This window comes from Anabas testudineus, chromosome 10 (genome assembly GCF_900324465.2).
Source record: "Anabas testudineus chromosome 10, fAnaTes1.2, whole genome shotgun sequence".
Taxonomy (NCBI): domain Eukaryota; kingdom Metazoa; phylum Chordata; class Actinopteri; order Anabantiformes; family Anabantidae; genus Anabas; species Anabas testudineus.
This window is the reverse complement of record NC_046619.1, coordinates 8,204,511-8,222,936: the sequence shown is the minus strand read 5'-3', so window position 1 is coordinate 8,222,936 and position 18,426 is coordinate 8,204,511. Positions and strand designations below refer to the sequence as shown.

The window sequence follows — 18,426 nt, the reverse complement described above, 5'->3', positions numbered from 1 at the left end:
TAATAGAAGTTGTGTTCGCACAGATACCATTTTGTATTTAATGCACATCAGACCTGGGCAGCGTTGGTTTGCACACATGGGGGACATTTCATTGCCTCTGAAAAGCCAGATCAGATATGTGTGATACAGGCCTGTTGCAGCTCTCCAGTGAGGCCTGTCTGCTGTGTATACTGACCCACTCCGTCTGGATAATAAAGCTGTGATTTTCCTTTATCTTCACCAGATATAAACAGCTCACAAGAGTGGCCTGTGTGAGAGCCATAAATCACGCCTGGAGATGAGGTAACAAAGCGCACGCAGAGTAAATCCTTAATACTGAGGCAGCCCAGACTCCCACTTTGAGCACAGCTGATGAGAGCAGTGGCTGCATCTAATGGTATACTGTATAACACTGTTGCTGTGGGGCTGCAACTGCTGGGAATATCACCATCAATTCAGTTTGCTGTGCTTAGCTTGTATGCATAGTCGTGGCTATCATTTACTCTAAAAGAATAGTCATGACAGCGATGACTTTGTAGTAGTTGTGTGTGTGTTGCATGTGTGAATGTACTCATTGTAACGGATTCATGAGCAGGCCTTAAACGATCCCCCCAAAAACACTGTCCATCTGGAAGACAAATTCTGGATTCTACTGGTCAGGATAATATTTTCCTGGATCAAGACTTGAATTTTTTCATGCTCAGCGTTGGTATGTTCCTATTTATAGAACTAAATATTGTAAACAGCACATCAATTTGAGCTGGGACCGTATTATGGGGATTAGAAATTAATATCCAGCAGTGTTGAGCAAGTAAGTAGGTTACTCAGGCACTTCTTACTTTCGTGTCTCTGCTTTCCTCTTTCCTCTGTTTTGCTCTTTTGAAGACCAGCATCTTTATTTAAAAAGACAGAGCCAGCCAGCCTTGACCAGATGAAAAATTCCTCACTGAATTACAAGTTTGACTGCACCCCGGAGCTGTCCACAATTACGTCATTGCTCGATACGCCAGTAACTCACCCACAAAAGAAGTATGACACAAGCATGTGAAAGAGGGGAGAAAAAAAACCTGCAATTCAAGGGAGGCATTAAATTCTCTCCAACTGTCTATCCCACATGGATCAGCTGTGCTGTGTGTACTGTAATATGCATACTGATAAACGTTTGTTTTCTCCATTTGATCCGTCAGGCGAATGAATATCGCCAATATAATCCTCAGGGGAGTCTCTATTTACTCCTGCTTGGACCACAATGAATTGGATATGTCCTGTATTTGGCCATGCATGAGGACAAGAAGAGAACTCAGACAACTCTATTCATCCACTTCCCTTCTTTTTTACGGGTTCGTATAGGAAGCCTGGAGTTGCCCTGAGTGATTAATCGCCTCCTTTATTTTCTGCTCACCAGACCATCATCTGGTTAATTGGAGGTAATTGATGTCTGCCCAGATGAATAACTCTATGGATGTCAGCTTCTAAAGTTGGAAAAGAGCAATCAGTGAAACCTCAGATTTACAGGGGAAAAAAAAAAAAAAACCTCTCTCCGCTGATATTTATTTTGCCATTTTTTCCCCATTGCCTTCTGTTTCCTCTCACTTTCACTCTCAGTCTGCGTTGAGATGACTGCAGGTTGGTTGGAATGTTGACTTTGGATGCCGGGTTGTAAAAGATCGCTTTGGGAGAGCAGCTGACCCTCAACACCCCTTCAGAGCCCTGTCTCCTTTAACTGACAGAGACACAGAGCAGAGGCACGCTCTGTGGTATCATTTATTATTTGCTCAATTGCTCGCGGGGTACATTACATTTGTAAGGGCACACAGGTGCCACAGACGGGATCCTCAGGGGAACCACCAGAGCCATCGGAAGGCTGAAAGTCTGCTCGTCTTACATCTTCCCGTTCAATGGAAAGACCAGGGTAGAAATGAAATCAGAATTAGAATCAGCAAGGATTACCTCCACACATACTTCGGCCTCATTATAGACTATTATGTGATTTAATCACATGTTACCCTGCAGGTTGGATCTTTTCAGTGCAATTTTGTGATGCAAAAGTATTTGACCACAACACAGGATCTTCCTCTGTAGTATCCACCCAGTCAAGGTTTATTAATTGAAGAGAATTACATGCCCTGCAGGGATTCAGCCAGCAATAATCCAGGTTCGATAAATAGAGGATTTCAATTAGAGCAACACTTGAAATAGAAGGACTATTGTTTCTCACTGTGGATGATATAGCCAGATGCTTCCTGGGCAGCTAAGGTCCATTAGGTGCTACTGAAAGTGTGCTGGCAGCTGTGAACACGTAGATAGATGTTGAAGACAGAGGCTGATGAGGCTGGTTTCCGCTGTGCAGCCGTCCCGTGGCATGCGGCCAAGCCCACAGCCCGACCTGACCCACCACAAATACTGTATATTCACATCCAGGAGGACTATACACACACACACACACGCAAGTTCCCATCACTGAGCAGTGCTGTATTTCACGGAGGAGAGGCAAAGTTAAATCGATGCAGGGAATCAATGAGGCTCGATGAGAGCTTCGTTAGATTTACAGTGCATGGATATGAAATGTCAAACTGTAGATGTGATTTGTTGTAGACTATCAGTGGCACCTTTCACAAGGTGAAGGACAATAAAAGCCCCCAGCAGGGTTTTGGGTTTTTGATCCTGCAAAGTAGTCAAAAGAATGATTGGTATGATTTATCAAAGGACAGTGTTAGTGTGTTTTAAGCCCATGATTATGTCCTAAAGTTCCCATGATGCTTTTGTTCTGTCTTTACCCTTTTTAAAATGTGAGTTTTTGTCCAAATGATCACTTTACTTCTTATTGGAAAAATAATTTTTACCACACTCTCAGTTTATCCCACACATGGCTACTGTATGTTCATATTCTGTGAAGCCCATCATTTCACATTTAATTAAATCCAGCACATGGTTCGATTCTTGTGGATGTTCTTTACAATCAATTGCAATCTATCAGCCGACGTGGCCACAGATGTAGTGTTGAGCAGTGTTCTTATTCAAAACGAAGTGTCCAAAGCGATCTTGATTTCTAGCTCAGCACTTCTTGCTCTTAACCAGCACCCCTGAATTGAATTGATGATGTCATCAGCTGTAAAAGAGTTTTATAGATATTCAAGTGCAGCTGTGGAAACAGATTCAGACGTTCATATTCAAGATCTCACAGGGGCTGTCTGGAGACGACACATGGCTATAATACACATGGTTATAAATTCAAGAAGGAAATTTAAGACGGATTACGCTTCACCGTTCCTGCTAAAACCATAAAACAAGCAACAAATAATGACATCACACTGACATAAAGGCATTTGAACAAATCTATTGTATTTTGCTTCTCGCAAATCTACATATGTTTTACTCCGAATGGTGTTAACACTGTCATATTTTGAGTGTAAGTAAAAGAAAAACAGAGAAATAACTGAAATGAGCTGTGATAAACCTAACAAGAGGATGGAAACTACATTCACTACTGTTTGGAGTAGAAATTGCCAAACATTTCTTATTTACACAAGGATGTCTGGTGTCTGTGTGCTCTGGCTGCTGTTTATCTACACACTGGACATGCCTAAGGAGTGTTTCACTGTAAGGATGTCGTCAAGCATTGCCAGCTCTTATCGCTGGTTGCTTTTTTTTGCTGCCGGGAGGCTCTGGGTAGACTGGCGTTTGCTGGCTTTTCTTCTAAAATCATGTTGTTGTCTTTAATTTCCTGTTGATGGGGCTCATAGATTTGATTTCCTGTCTATGAGGGAAAGATAATGTTTTTGCCAGCCCACTGGAATATTTCAGAGAGCCGGATGACTTAATCTAAGATCCATCTTAACCCAACCCGCCACCATGTTCCCTGTTGAAGGACACGCTTCACTAGTTTTTGTTGTTTGTAATTGTGTAATTTTGCGTTGTGAAGAGTTGGCGAGAGACTGTGTTTAGGACAGAGTGAAAAATAAGAAAGTTAAAAAAAGAAAGAATAATGAAGACTGAAGACAAGGAGAGACCTCTTCAAACGACTATATTGAATACTTTGATCTCCTCATACGGTCTCAGTTCTGCAGCCACACATTTGAATTTACATGTGTCTTCTTTCAATGTGTTTCGGTGGCTGTAAACTGTTTTAATGTTATTCAGTGGACAACATCTGATCTATAATATCTATAATAATGTCAGCAGGGCAAAGAAATAGAAAGTCACGACCCCGACTGCGCCCAGCAGCTTCCCGTCACCTACAGATATGGGAACTCGTGCAGTAGTGCATCCCTGACACCTTTTCATTTGCTGGAGGATGGATGAGCTTGACCCCGTGAGTACTTGACCTTGTACACCCTGAAGCAAGAGCAACGCATTCCCCACTGCACAAACATCACTGTGTTCGGCGATAAAAAACTTTTCTGTAAGCCGAATGTCGAAAGAGGGACCACCTCGGAGGTGTCGTTTCATGGAGATTAGAGTCACATGGAGAATTTTGTGTTACTTTCAAGATATGCCTTCAAAGCTGAGACCATGAGTAAAGCAACATGTCTGAGACAGATCTTACTGTGGGCGTAAGCCTTAGAACGGCAATGACTTCATGTATGTGGTGTAGGAAGTGATGCCGGAAAACATCAAACATGATCTGTTATTAAAGGCCCTTTTCTTCCTCACTTCACTAAGTTCATAAATATTTTCAAGCTGAGGGTTATCACAACATGACCTCATGCAAAGATAAACAAGGCATTCCTTCTCCTTCAGTGCAGAATACAAATCATTTATGCAACTCTCACTTCCCCTCATGTATTCTCCCACTTTTTTAAAGCTTTAATTGGAATCTCTATCGGCTCCTCTTCTTTAGTTATATTTCTATTTGCCCGTCTGGCCTTTTTCTCTCCTCCCGGTCTGCTTAGCCCCAAAGACAGAGAAGTTAAAGAAAGTGGAGTTGTTAAACCTGCGAGTTTGAGCAAACTTGCTGCCAGACAAAATGTTTTGTGCACTTTTGCCAGCACATAACCTCTAAGTGGGTCACCCAACAGAAACCCAGGCACAACTTTTTAGTATTTAAAACAGCCTTCTGGAGGGAGAGAGCTCCGAATCCGACCAGAAGGTCAAACATCCCCTCAATCAGGACCCATAAATCCCAGACACCTCTGGGACTGTGGTGCTGAATTTATTAGCACCGGTTTGACCACCAGTGGGCTGGAACAAGAGAAGGTGGTTTTCTTGAGTCACCCTGACCAGGACTGCAAGCTATTTATTTTCTCATTTTCTTATTCAGCACTGTAACTGGATAGGCCCAGATGGCGGCCGTTGGCTAGATAAGCAGGTGGGTATTTCAGGCTGTTTATATTTGGGTGTGTTTCCAGGGGTGCTCTCATAACTTACATGGCTGTTCTATCAATACCTGATGAGTTTTCTGAATTGCAACATAAAGTTACTAAAGGACACTTTTCTGGACATGAATACTTTGCAGACTTTTCATATTTTGGGCTTGGATCGGTTTTGTTTTTCTGCTCTTTGAGTTCTGGCATTTGTCCCACTCTTGTGAAAAGAGAAAGATATAATTCTGCTACAGTTTCTTGTTTTGTGGCATGTTTTCAGTTTTTGCAGTCGACTAACCTTGAGCTGAACTCATTGTGTTCTTGAGCCTCTGCAACCTATGGGTGTGGATTTTTATTTCTTTGTATTTGTCACATACTTGTTCTCCACTTGTTTTAATGACTTGTGTGGTGATGCCTTATATTACTAAATGTTTATGAGGGAAAATACGGAAGAGCCCAAACTGTCAGTTAACCCTGGCTGCAGCCAATTAAACTAACTGTTGGAAAGCACACACAATGATTACAGGCTCAGTTTTAGGAAGCAAAATGTTGGTTTGGAGTGAATCCCAGATGAAATAGTCCAATCCTTCCTTGGATCCTGCAGACAATAATAACATTGTTGGATTGCCTTGGTGTGGGTTTTCAGTCTTGTATTTACTTGATTGCTCATCACCTACAGCTTGACTTGTGTCATGTGATGGTTTGAAGCCCTTTGCATGATCGAATTTCCAAAATGTTAGTTAGGCATAAATAGGCATACATTCAGTTTCTTTGTTGACAAGGGTTAGATGAGGAGGTGTACCACTCTCACGCCTTTATCTCTGAAGTTAGAGTCAGCAACCAGTTAACTACTAGCTCTCCAAATGTTCACCAATTAACATGTCATTATTTGTTTAGTTCATACAAAAATAAAAATGTCACAATAGTGACTGTCAGTGGTGCTGCTATGTAGATTGTGTTACCTTCAGACCAAATCCTGCTCGCTGTTTTCCAGTCTAAGCAAACCAGCTGCTGACTGTTGCATAATATTGAATGGACAGATGTAACACTGGTATCAATCTTCTTAGCCTGGCCTGTTGGCCAACATGTCTGACTGTTCCTGTGAAACAGCGAACACAGAATGAGCTTTTCCTTGAAACATCCACCAGGGATTTTTTTTTATTGGCCCCTGAACTTCAGATAAACTTCTGCTTCTCTTTTGGTGACTTCCTTAACATTCATCCCTCAACTATTTATGGTCAGTATGAAATACTGGGGTTACGAGACGTTCTCACACATCACTCAGACCTTGCTCCATTTCTCAGGAAATGTTCGGCGGAGTGACTAATGTAGTTTACTGTTTCTCTCAAATGGAGTCTGACCTGCTCTGAACAGGGAGGAGGAGGAACGGAGGAAGACTGAGAAGCACAGTACCTTCCTATCCAGGCTAGCTGGCAAACAGGAAATGACATAAGGAAAGTACTGCTGTCACACCTAACACACACCTATTTTATTTAAGACACCACCACTAATTCACTCAACCTCTGTCTCTTTTACTCTGCACACCCACCCCCCACCACCCACACACACCCAGCCTAGTTTTAGTCTATACACCCACTGCCTTCCTGTCTAAATCACGAGTGAGTCGTACATTCATCCATCACCTCAGCTCCTTTATGCTGTTACATTCAGGGCAACTAACCCCTCCATTGTAATAGGTGTGTGTATTGGCTCACGAGTGCCTTTAGTAAAATAATAATTTTTTTACTCCATCTCTGTGCCTCTGATGGGCATGACTGCACAGTAGAGGACATACTTATCATTCCTTCACCTTTCGACAGCTTCACCACGTGCCATGTCTTTCCAGCTTTGCATTTGGCCTTAATCAGAGCAATGGGAATTGATTCAAAGAGTATTTTGTGGAAAGGAGGAGAGTCGCTGGATTTAGATTTCACCATGACAGCCCCCTGACTAATTTTCTTGCCTGCATAAGGAAACAAAGGGGCATTCACAGGCAACTCATACTTCAAACATCTGTTTCAGCATCATGTTGAATCAGTCCTTTTGCATTCAGCTGCCATGGCATAATGTAGATGTACTGCCCCATAATCAAAGGTAACATTGCCTTGATGCTTTGATGTCCTCCATATCATTTTTGGTGCAATGGCTGACTTGTCTGATCAGGGAGATATTACATTTTTCCAGATTTTCCAGTGGTTTTGCTTGATGGCAATCAAGTGTGACAACCACTCATGAGTGATCTTAAGGGAAAGTTGACTCAAAAGAAATTACATTCCTCGTCAGACCCTCCTACTTCTAGAAAGCACTGGGACAGAAACCAAGACATCAGGGCTGATAAGACACTTGGCTGCCTTCCCTGTACACAACAAAAAAGCATAAGGCTCAGATATCCTCATATCCAAACTCTGTTATATCAGTTTTTGGAAATACCCACCTGGCTGGGTGTCTTCATTGCATATTCATAGTGTGCACTGGTTCGGTCTGAGCTCTGTATGCAGAGAGATGGGAAGCAGAAGGATTCATCAGACTGTTGTTGAAAGGCTGATTTAGCACCCTGTGTCCTGTTAGTCAGCCGTCCCAGCCTGGGCCTGCTCCATGCCCACTTTCTCCTCACATCTGTAAAAGCTTAAAACTCAGTGGGCTGGATCACAGAGACAGAGCTGGGCTTTGTCGGGCCTCAGATTCTCTGCCAGGAATCAACCTAAATGGATTAGAGACTGTGTCAGAAAGCACCAGTGGAGGACCAAGTTCACTGCCCCTGACCAGCAGCTCCAGTCCCCTCAGTTCATCAGAGCACTGCTTTGCACAGTATTGGAAATTGGGAATTGCTCTCCATCCCACTAAAGGGAGTTTCTTTGGGAGCACTGGAGAGTAGAGACTATGTAGTCAGCAGATTCATGGGCATGAGAACACTACAAAAGACTGAACAAAGGCAGAGAGGGTGGTCGACGTAGACTGCAAAAATGCCTCTCTTCATTTGATGACTTTGACTCGTCTTTTTTCTTGTCCTTCTTCCTTTCTCTTTCTGTCGCACTCCCTATCCTTTCTCCTTGTTTTTCATTACCAGGCCTCTCACCCAGCTGCCTTATAATGGCATGTGTTTGGATTGGTGCAACAGGGGGAAGCAGGGTATTGTCTGGACAGGATCTAGGCTGAGATCAGCAGATAGACTGGATGGTGGTTTAGGGCCGTGTTCAAGCTACCAACGTCATCTTTGTTTTAGTTGGACCTAACAAACACTTAGCTAATCCTAGAAAAGAGCCAGACTTGCAGGAAATAGGAACTTATGAAAACAAGCAAAAAGTTTGCGATTATTATGATATTGAACTCTTTCATTAGAAATATATTACTATTGATGTTATGTCCAGATGTTATCAGACATCTTGTTTGATTCGGATAACTAGGGAATACAATGTCAAGTCGGAGTACGTCTGATTTGTTTTTACTGCCACTCATGTTGAGTCATTGTCTTTTCATTTCCCATCTGTAAATAATGTATTGCTCGGAACAGAGCGAAGGTTTCACACTTCACCATCATTTCTCTAGTATTTGTTGTCTGAGCATCCAGACCTGCCAATTTCATGGTTGGTTATAGCCCACCCCAGCGATGTAATTGTCAGGAGTGCACCGGCCTGGCTGCCTCTCACTGTGCAGAAGGGGATAACATTTAAAGGATGCAGACAACTGATTTATGTTTTCTGGCAAAAAAGCAGACAATTAATTCCTGGTGTTGAGCTCAAATTACGACCTGCTTGGGTTGTTGTGGCAGGGGTTCATGACCTGAAATAGCTGGTCTTTCAGTGCCATGAGTCTTCAATGATATAGAGGCGTTGGTAGCCAATATGAAACAGGGCATTAGTGGTAATGCATCCCACATGGTGTCACACACTTTAATCAATCCAGAGAGAAGTCAGATTGTTTCAGGAATCATGTTCAGCATTATTAAATTAGCCATTTCTATTAAGAACAAACACAGATTAATCTCAGGCTTGTGCAATACATGAACATTTGCACGTATGGTTGAGAATACTGTCCAATTTCCACGTTGTGGCCTCTACTGACCTGCCTCCTTCAAACACTGAAAAGAGGGTGTTGCAAGTGATACTTTCTGTAAACTTTCATGCGTACATGGATTTTCACAGCCTGCCCATATTGCCTTTATAAAATTATGGTGCTAAAGAAGGTGTCAGGGGGTATCTATATCATCTAAAGTTGCTAAATGCATCATCTGAGTACCATTTGTTGACATGTTTCAGACTGGATCCAAGTGATAAAAAACATTGCCGTCCCTAAAATCCCAACAAGACAAAAACACTTGACACTGGTTCACAGAGTACACGCATGGAGCTGTGAGGTGCTGAGCTGAGCCGACATGTCATCTTCCTCTTTTCCGCTCCATCAGAATTCCTCTCTCTTGTATTACAGACTATGCTGCTGTCACAGTGACAAACTGGCCACAGCAACAGTTCTACAGGAACTAGAATTTGTGCCCAGTGTATGAAATAACTTCCTTTCAGGGGTGTACTCCACATCGCCCGATGTTCTATGGGATTCAAGGCCTCTGAGGCTTTCCACAGTGTGTCATTTCCTCCCCAGAATCCGTAGATTAGTCATATCACTTCCTATTGTCCTTGCCAGGCAGTGGCCCACTTGGTCACAGCTTGTCTTTCTCCATAGCTGCTTTATGGCCTTATGATTGTGCCACAGTCAGCACAAGTTTAGTACTGTGAAAACATTATTCTGTGTGCTGTTCTTTTTCCTTTCCCATTTAACTTTTGGAAAATTAAATCGATCCAGGATCCATTTTAATAGAATTCCCAGGCTTATTTGGCAGCCAAAAGCAGACAGCCCTTATCCAAAAATCATTCAAAGCTGCAGCCATGTGTGGTGTTGGTTAAACTATTAAAGGAACATTTCTCATTTGATGGTAAGTTCAACTTTGAGTGATAATAGCTTGGAATGTGTCACTACATTTGGAACATGTTAATGAGAAAACACTTGCTTTGACAATTTATTCCAGCACCCGAAATCTTCGCTGTGAGGCAAATGCTGCTCTCTTTCTTGAAGGCTTGGGGTTGGCCTCTGGTTGGGTGAAAAAAGAAAAGAGGGGAAGAAGAAAAAAAAAAATCACTTTTTCCATCCAGCTCCAAAGCAGCCCCTGGATCGGCATGTGGAAGTTTTAATGGGAGTCAGATGTGCTCCTAATCAAAGGAATATGGCGGGAAATGTTAGCGAGTCCAAGCAAGAAGAAATGGGACTGCAGGAACTGTGATAAGACTCAAATGACAGTAACAAATTACACTTCTTGACTTCAGAGCCAAGTAAAAACTTCACTGAGTTTATTTTGCCTCCGCTGAGAAGACGATCGTATGGAGGTGTTAAATGTCATTTATGAGGTAACGTGTATTAAGGGAGAGAAAGAAAATAGCTTGTAAAGCAAAAACAGGCTATAGATCTTTTGAAGATGTACGTGTGTGTTTTCAGTGCAAAAATGTTTTTTCCTGTTGTGACTTTACATTTAAAGTAGCTATAGCCATTAAGCATTTTAGCATCTTCCAGCTAATTGGGCTGGTTTTCCAGCCCACAACTTTAGTGTTTGTGGTTTACTTTTATGGCTCTCGTGATGTTTTAACCTGAAGCAGTGAAAAAGTTGAAAAAACTCAGTGTGCATTGCACCATCATGTGCCTACAATGTGCAAATAATCCAAACTAATAATTTATTAGGAATTTATGCAATATTTATGGAACAGATCCTCTCAGCTCTTCTTTTCTGCTACAAAACCACAGATATTGATTGATTACATTTACAGCTTCTGTTTACCTCTCATTTCTTAGTATGTTTTCTATGGGTTATAATTTCAATATTGTTTATTTATTTTTATTCTCTCCAATTGAAAGCTGTTTGCTCTGTCCTGTCACAGTGACATACTAAGTATCTAATCACCCACTGTGTGACATAAATCTTTTTCCCACTCTCAGAGCGCACTGACCACCAGCCAGCTCACGACATGAAAATGGAAGTGATGATGTCATGTGCTCAAGCATGTTCACAGAAGAGGAACAAACTCGACCATTCGTCTTTGTCAAACCACAAACTCCTTTCCTTTGCCTGTAGACTAAACACACTCGCAGACAGGCACGCATTGTGTGCAGGCACAGTTGTGAGTGCACACAATGAATTGCCACCACACAGAGACATACAAAACACACTATAACATACACATGCAGGCTAACTGCTTTGTTTGCACCCCCACTCTGACTCTCACAGACTGACAAACCACACTAACTGTGACTTTAACTTCCATTAACATAAACTCTAGATCATGCAAAAAGAGCTCATGAAAAAGTAGCACAGTCTCTTGCCCTCTGTGACTGTTCTGGGCTTGGCCTATAGGAGCACATTTTCTGAACCATCCTGGCTTGTTCCACAGTGAATATCTGTGGTCTTGGAGCCATAATGAAGCGGGTGGAGTCGGAAAAATGCAGAAAGAAGTCGAAGTAGACAAAAAAGTTATAGAAAGAAACTGTCACAAAAATTGGAGACCATGTAGGAAGCCTGCTGAAGCATGTTTTGTCTATTTACAACACAGTCATTCTGCTGTCTGGAATGCCTACATTGACTGGAAGAGCAATAATCAAGACAGCTGCAGGCTATGGCATCCACACATGAGAGGTTATGGGCATTCAGCAGCTTGCATGAACTCTATTTCTTCCTCAGTCGTGCCAGTGGGGCACAATGCTTAAAAACATTCTTGTGTGGGCTAGTTATAAAAAAAATCCTCTGTTGTTTGTTTGTCTTTAGCATGCTGCATTACTAAGCACGAAACAAGCCAAGTGGTGTCATCCAGGTGGGTGGCTGCTAACAGTAGTGCATGAAGGGGGTTTCTCAAGGCACAGCTAGGTTTTCCATTACAAACTGTATCAGGTGAAAAAACATGCTTTCTTAATTGGACAATGTTAGGAGCGAAGAGGCTTCTCTTCCCAAACTCATATGTTTAGCAGATGGGATTAAACCCGAGCTGCATTCACAGGCAGTAATAGATAAACAACTCGAACGGCCCAAGGCACAACCTTCTTTTTACAATAACAAATGAGTTCACTTTAAATGAGAAGGGACACTTCCTCTGCACGCTGTGTGAATAATTTGGGTATTGATTCCACATTGTCCCTGCCTTGCTAAGTGCCTGTCAGGGGTCAGGTGCAAGAGCGGACATGATGAAGGAGCTGGTATTTATGGGAGAAGATGTGAAGGCTGCAGCTTCTTTTTCCAGACATCCGGCTGAGAAAGGAGTAGCAGACTGGACACACCTGGGTCTGGTTGAACAGTTCTAGTAAAGGTGTCTGTGTATGTGTGCATGTACAAACAGGTACACATGTCCTGACGCACACATACAACAGCTCGTCCATAGTGTAGAGTGACGCTTCAGTCATCCGAATCACTTGGCTTGAAACCAACATCAGGGTGAAAGGAGGTGTGCCAGCCTCAAAGAGTTAATGTTCCTCCACAGACTGAATCACCCACCTGTGGTATTAAAGAATGTTTTCAGTCCCGTTCGGTATTTAGTTTCCCATGTGATTTATTTCAAGAGCTATGCGTTATTAATAGTCAAAGGTGATGTAGAAGAAAAGCATGACTAGCTTCTTTACTCTTACTGTGGTCCAACAGAAAAACACAGGATTAAAAATCTGTCACCACGTAAGCTGCCCTGTGAGGCTGCAATTCTCATTTCACACCAGAAAACACAATAGTAGCGTGAATTATAGAGGCTTTGCTTTCCCAAACCCAAAGTTTGTAGACAAGGCAGTGAAGTTACTGAGCTAAAATACTGTCAAACAGGGCAACACGCCTGAGCAGTCAGGTAATCATACAGGTCATTCATGTTAATCAAGCCACGGTTAATGTAGAAAATTAAAAAAGGTATATTTTATAACACAGCTACAGGCCGACTCCCTATTTGTAATAGTTGTGGGCATTATCAAGTTTCCTATGTGGTGAGGAATTACTGGCAGCATTACAAGTGCGCTCTTTGGTTTTACTTCCCAATAAAGTGGTAGGTAACATTCTATTTAATTGAGTTTTATTTCTACAGTGCCAAATCACAATAAAAATAATCTCAAGGTACTTTACGCAGTAAGATAAAGGCCTTACAGAATTACACAAAAACACATTCCCACTGAGCAAACACTGGGCGCCAGTGGAGTGGAAAACTCCTTTTAATGGAAGATAACTCTTATGTTTTAATAAGGTATGATTATCTGACTGCTTATGTTGGTTGGTCTGTTTCCAGGTCTTGAGATCTCAACAACTACATGTTATACAAAAGCTATTCTTGTAGTGGGTTTCTTTTGTACAGTCTTCAAGAAAGTCCTAGTGCAAAGTCAAATAAATGATAAACTTTATCTTTAATAAATAATTACCATGCCTTCAGTGCTAACATGGCCACTGAGCTGTGACTGGCACTGAAACTAATTCCTCACAGCAGCAGTCGACAGTAATATCGCCTCCCAAAACACTAAGGCATACAAGGCTGATTAGCCACGTAATAAATCTGATTAACCAGATAGAGATTGTGAGATGTAATAATAGACTGTGAGCCAACAGTTACAAACAGAGATCATCAGGGCAATTTCAATGTGACCGGTTCTCTGAGTGTTGGCTGGAAACTAACAAGAAGAACGCTCAAATAGAAGAAATGAGAGAGATTAATGTGTGACCATATTCATCCCACACACATGCACTCCAAACCCCAAAGTGTGTGCCAATGCCTGGACAATGAGTGTGCCGCTACGAAGCTACAGTGGTTCTTGTTTTGTAGAAGTCTCGTAAAACCTGGGATCTTTTTTGACACAGATTCACTTTGCATGTGTATCTCATCATGAATGTGTCAAAGCTTTCTCTTACACAGACGTGTGATCAAGTTGCCTGTAACTCTTAACAGAGGAAATTCTTTCCTGAGACTTTCTGGGGGATAACTTGGGGATTTTTGATTCTTTTACTGGCACAAACCACCGCTCTATGTCATTGTGGTAAAATGAACCGATCACTGAGAGCCAAAAAAAAAAAAAAAAAAAGAGTTACCAAGCACCCACTGCTTGTGGGTAAGAGTCACGGCATTTACAAGAATCTTCAACCTAAATACTTGTCCACATGTATGAATGTGTTTGTATAAAAACACTGTGTTCAATCATATTTCTCAGGTAAGGATGAGCAGGTTCTTCTCCTTCCGCTTCCTCCTACTCGAGAGAAGTCATCCAAATGTTCTTTCATTCATCATTGCTGATAAAGACGTGACGAGCTAGTGTGAGGTGTCCATTATCACGTCTTGATCATGTATTTTCGAGGATACAAGGGAAACGGTCTTTGCATCTGTTCGTTTCACCTATCTGGCTAGTGGACAGCTCAAAAGAGGTCCCAATCAGAAACTGCCTGTGTTCTCCCGAGCCTGACCAGCGAGGATAAATAACAATCTCTAACCTCTGGTGAAGCCACTTTACCATGACCCATCCATCGGCCTCTGTGGACTCTTTTAGCACTTTCTCCTTAATGGAAAACTCATGTCCTTGCCACTATCTTCACTCTGCTCAGAGTAATGGGATCCACTGCAGGCCAGTGAAAGACCATTAAACCCATGGAGTGACAGTGATGAGCAGAGCATACTGTGGAGACTCCTTAAATGTGAACAGCAGGAACACCTATTACAGGCTGACTCACTGGTTTGGAAAACATTCAGGCAATACCTGGCAACTAAAATGACACCGAGCTTCAGTATTGTTGTGCTTTGATCACATTTCCCTGTGAATACGCCCCGTGAACTGATTTAACATTATGAATGAACTCATTCTAGACTATGACTTATCATTAACAACATCATTTGACATGAATGTTTTTGCAGCTGCGTTATTTGCACATTAAGTCAGCAAATTTTGTTACAGTAAGTTGTTCCCAGGTGAGCGAGCGAAACCTTTTCCAGTGACTTATTTTGAGTGAAAAATGGAGAATGGGTTAAAGAAAAAGAAATGTACAAAGCCTCCAGTGTCCCGAGAATAAATACGAGCCCCGGAATGGAAAAAGATTCAACACAGTCTCTTAATTCAGAGACTAAAACATTAAGAAGGCTCGCAGAGCCCAGGTGGCAGAAGGTATGAATTCAATTGCTTCCAGACATGGTGTCAACAGAAGGGGGTACACGGTATTGTAACTGCACAAATACACCGCGAGACACTTCTGCCTATTGAAACAAGTCACAACAGTATGTTTGGACTGAAATTCATTTTAGCAAAGGAATTTGTTTCTGTTATATTAAGTCAAAACTGTAGAGAACCTCAGAAGTTGCTTTGGATTTTTGTGAGATTGGCAGAAAAATAAAACATTTTAACTCTTTGTTTGTGTATTCTTCTATTTTTTTCTTATCTATTTTAAAACAGCAATTTACTAAACCACATTGCACCTTTAAAACTTTAGGCAGCTTCAGACAATCAGACAATGTTTCAAAATGGGAAAGGCACAGAATACACCTTTAAAAATATTCATATAAATACACTGACCATAGGAAGAAGTTGAACATTTGTGGAAGTTGCCCTTTAATTAGCATCTCAGCTAGTATAGATTGTAGTTATATATTACCCAGGTGCTGGGAAACATCTGTACCACTGTCCAGGTAAAATCCAGCAAATATGTAAATAGTGTTATTTATTCATGCTGCAGCTTGAAGTCATGCTACAAGCTGCAGCTGTCAGGTCAGCAATGGAGCTCTCTTTACTTTTCATCATAAAGCAACATCAAAGCTAGCAAAGCTGCAGCACAAAGTTACAGTACCTTACACCTGTACTAATTTTAACCAGTAATAAAATCTAAAAATATCTCTGTGTCTTAAATAGCTTGTGTAGCAGCATGTGTTGATGTAGTGCTATGCAAATCTTCTGTTTAATTTATACTTATACGTGGCTTAGTTTGAATTTACAAAAATCAGAAAATGACTTTCCTTCTCATTCCTTTTGTTTTTCTATGACTCCTGTGGTGTGTGATGTAAGTGTCCTCTCTTTCATACGCACATACACTATATTACACATTCATAATGACTGCTGCAGATACTTTGGGATCTTGCATGAGTGTAATTTGCAGGAGGGAAGACGAATAAATATTTTGTCAGGACCTTGCATTGTGTGACACAGATTAAGTCCTTTGCTTGCGTGGCAGTGAACCAGATCAGTGTTTGGCATTTTGTTTTTGTCTCCTGGTAAATTTTGATTACATTCTGCAGAGCGTTGATCCAAACAAAGACTGAGCCTCTTGTTGGGAGAATAATTCGTGCCTTGTTCCTATTCCATCTGCAGAGAGGCCCAGCTACTAAACAGAAAGGCATTTAGATGGAAATGGGCTGAAACAAATAGAATCAGACGAGAATGACACATCAATTGATCCATAAGCGTGTGCATTATGCTGATTTGCCCAGTGAAACACTGCTGTGAACTGTTCAGTTTTAATTATTTTGATGCTTGAAAGAGATTGGCTGGAAAGATGCAGCATAGAAAAGATAACTTCCATCTGTTACCTATCATTCTTTATCACTTAACATGGCAGTACAGCAAACAAGAAGTGTTGTTTGACATTCAGCTGAATTAGTCACATGTGAAGTTTGGAGCACAGACAGAAAGAAGCCAAATGCAGGTGCAGCAAAGTAGCTTTTTCGATGACAAGTAGGCAAGAGCTAGATATTCAGCATGCAAAGTTCATCAACACAAGCTGACAGAACATGAAGAAGTCGCAAATATGCAGAGGAGCTAATGAGGGAAATGGGAACAAGCTTGGAGATGGGTGGGGAAGACTCTCTCATTAGGAACAGGAAAAAGGTGAGCAGGTGGAACAGGGCGTCAAGTCAGTGACAAAAAGAGAAAAGCCTGAGAACTTCTTGTGGGCGGAGAATGACAGGTGACCACACTGACCGGGGCAGAGCCAGGAATTGTGATGGATTTAAGTAATGTCCTGTACAGATTACAGCCTGGAATGCCTGTGAAAGACCTGTGCCTCTACTCGTGTTGTCCCACACACACCCAAACCAGTCATCTGTAAAGCAGATGTTTGATATTAACTCAGTTTCACCCATTTTGCTTTTCAAAACAGGGACAAAGATGCTCATTTTTGTGCTGCTTTGTCCACACTTGGAAAGAAGAAATGAAAAAGTCAGTTTTTCCACTAATAAACATAGACTAAATTAAAGTGAACACACTTCGTTTTGCAGCATCCGGTGCTTGTTTGTTTTGGCTGCTGCAGCCATGTGAACACTGATGAGTGTGATTTTAAATCGGATAACTCCAGAAATGTATTAAATATGACAAAATCAACCCCAGACAATCTGGCAGTTGAAGGACACGGTGTCTGCGAACAGAGGTTCATATGCATTCATTATTTCTGATCCCCTCATATTTGTGCAGCATTGTTGCCAAGAACATAGGAAGGAGGTAAGAGTGTTATCGCTGAACGTGTTTTCTTTTTATGTGTTATGTGTAAATAGCACTTTTGGCTCTGTATGATTTCAACACTAACCAGACAGGCTGAGCCAGCTGATTGCGGTTTGTGCTCAGTCTCGCTCTGTGTATTAGTGCAACGGGGCTCCCACCATATGTTTATGGTGTTGTGGGTCCAAGTCTGGTACACACATACGGTTCATAAATGAACACACATTCACATGCAGACATACAAGCAAAAAAAAAAAAAGGACTCTGGGGTCCACTAGCAGCTCAGATGCCCTGCCCAGTCTGTGGAAGCAATTTAAACCATAAAAGTGTGTTATAGTAGGACTTACGCCATGAAGTCTATTTAGTGTATGCTTTATATTAAATTTGGAAACTTTGCGAAGTTTAATGTATTAACAGGCGCCAGGCTGGCATTCGAGCCTGCTTTTATTTAAAATGCTAAATTGTCTTTTAGGCACTACTGTGATACTGAGAAGGAATTAGACTCCTTCAAATGTGGCCTCACAGTAGTATGCATCATCAAACCACAAGCGGACACACCCTGATTATACCAGGCTTTATTCACTTCTGCTTCAAACCACAGGACCCTCTGAGGTAGTTTATGAGAAATACAGATGTCTGGTTGACTGAAAATAAACAGAGGCAACGCCGAAACATGAGAGTGCCCTAA

General features: G+C 41.7%; 1 long non-coding RNA gene across 1 annotated transcript; it reads left to right on the top strand.

Annotated features, from left to right (window-relative positions):
• The first annotated feature begins 1,227 nt into the window (after positions 1-1,227).
• On the top strand, positions 1,228-2,916 carry LOC117152914. The gene is made up of 2 exons (XR_004463397.1): positions 1,228-1,406; positions 1,585-2,916. It is a non-coding gene; the product is annotated as an uncharacterized LOC117152914 (long non-coding RNA).
• Positions 2,917-18,426: the final 15,510 nt, after the last annotated feature.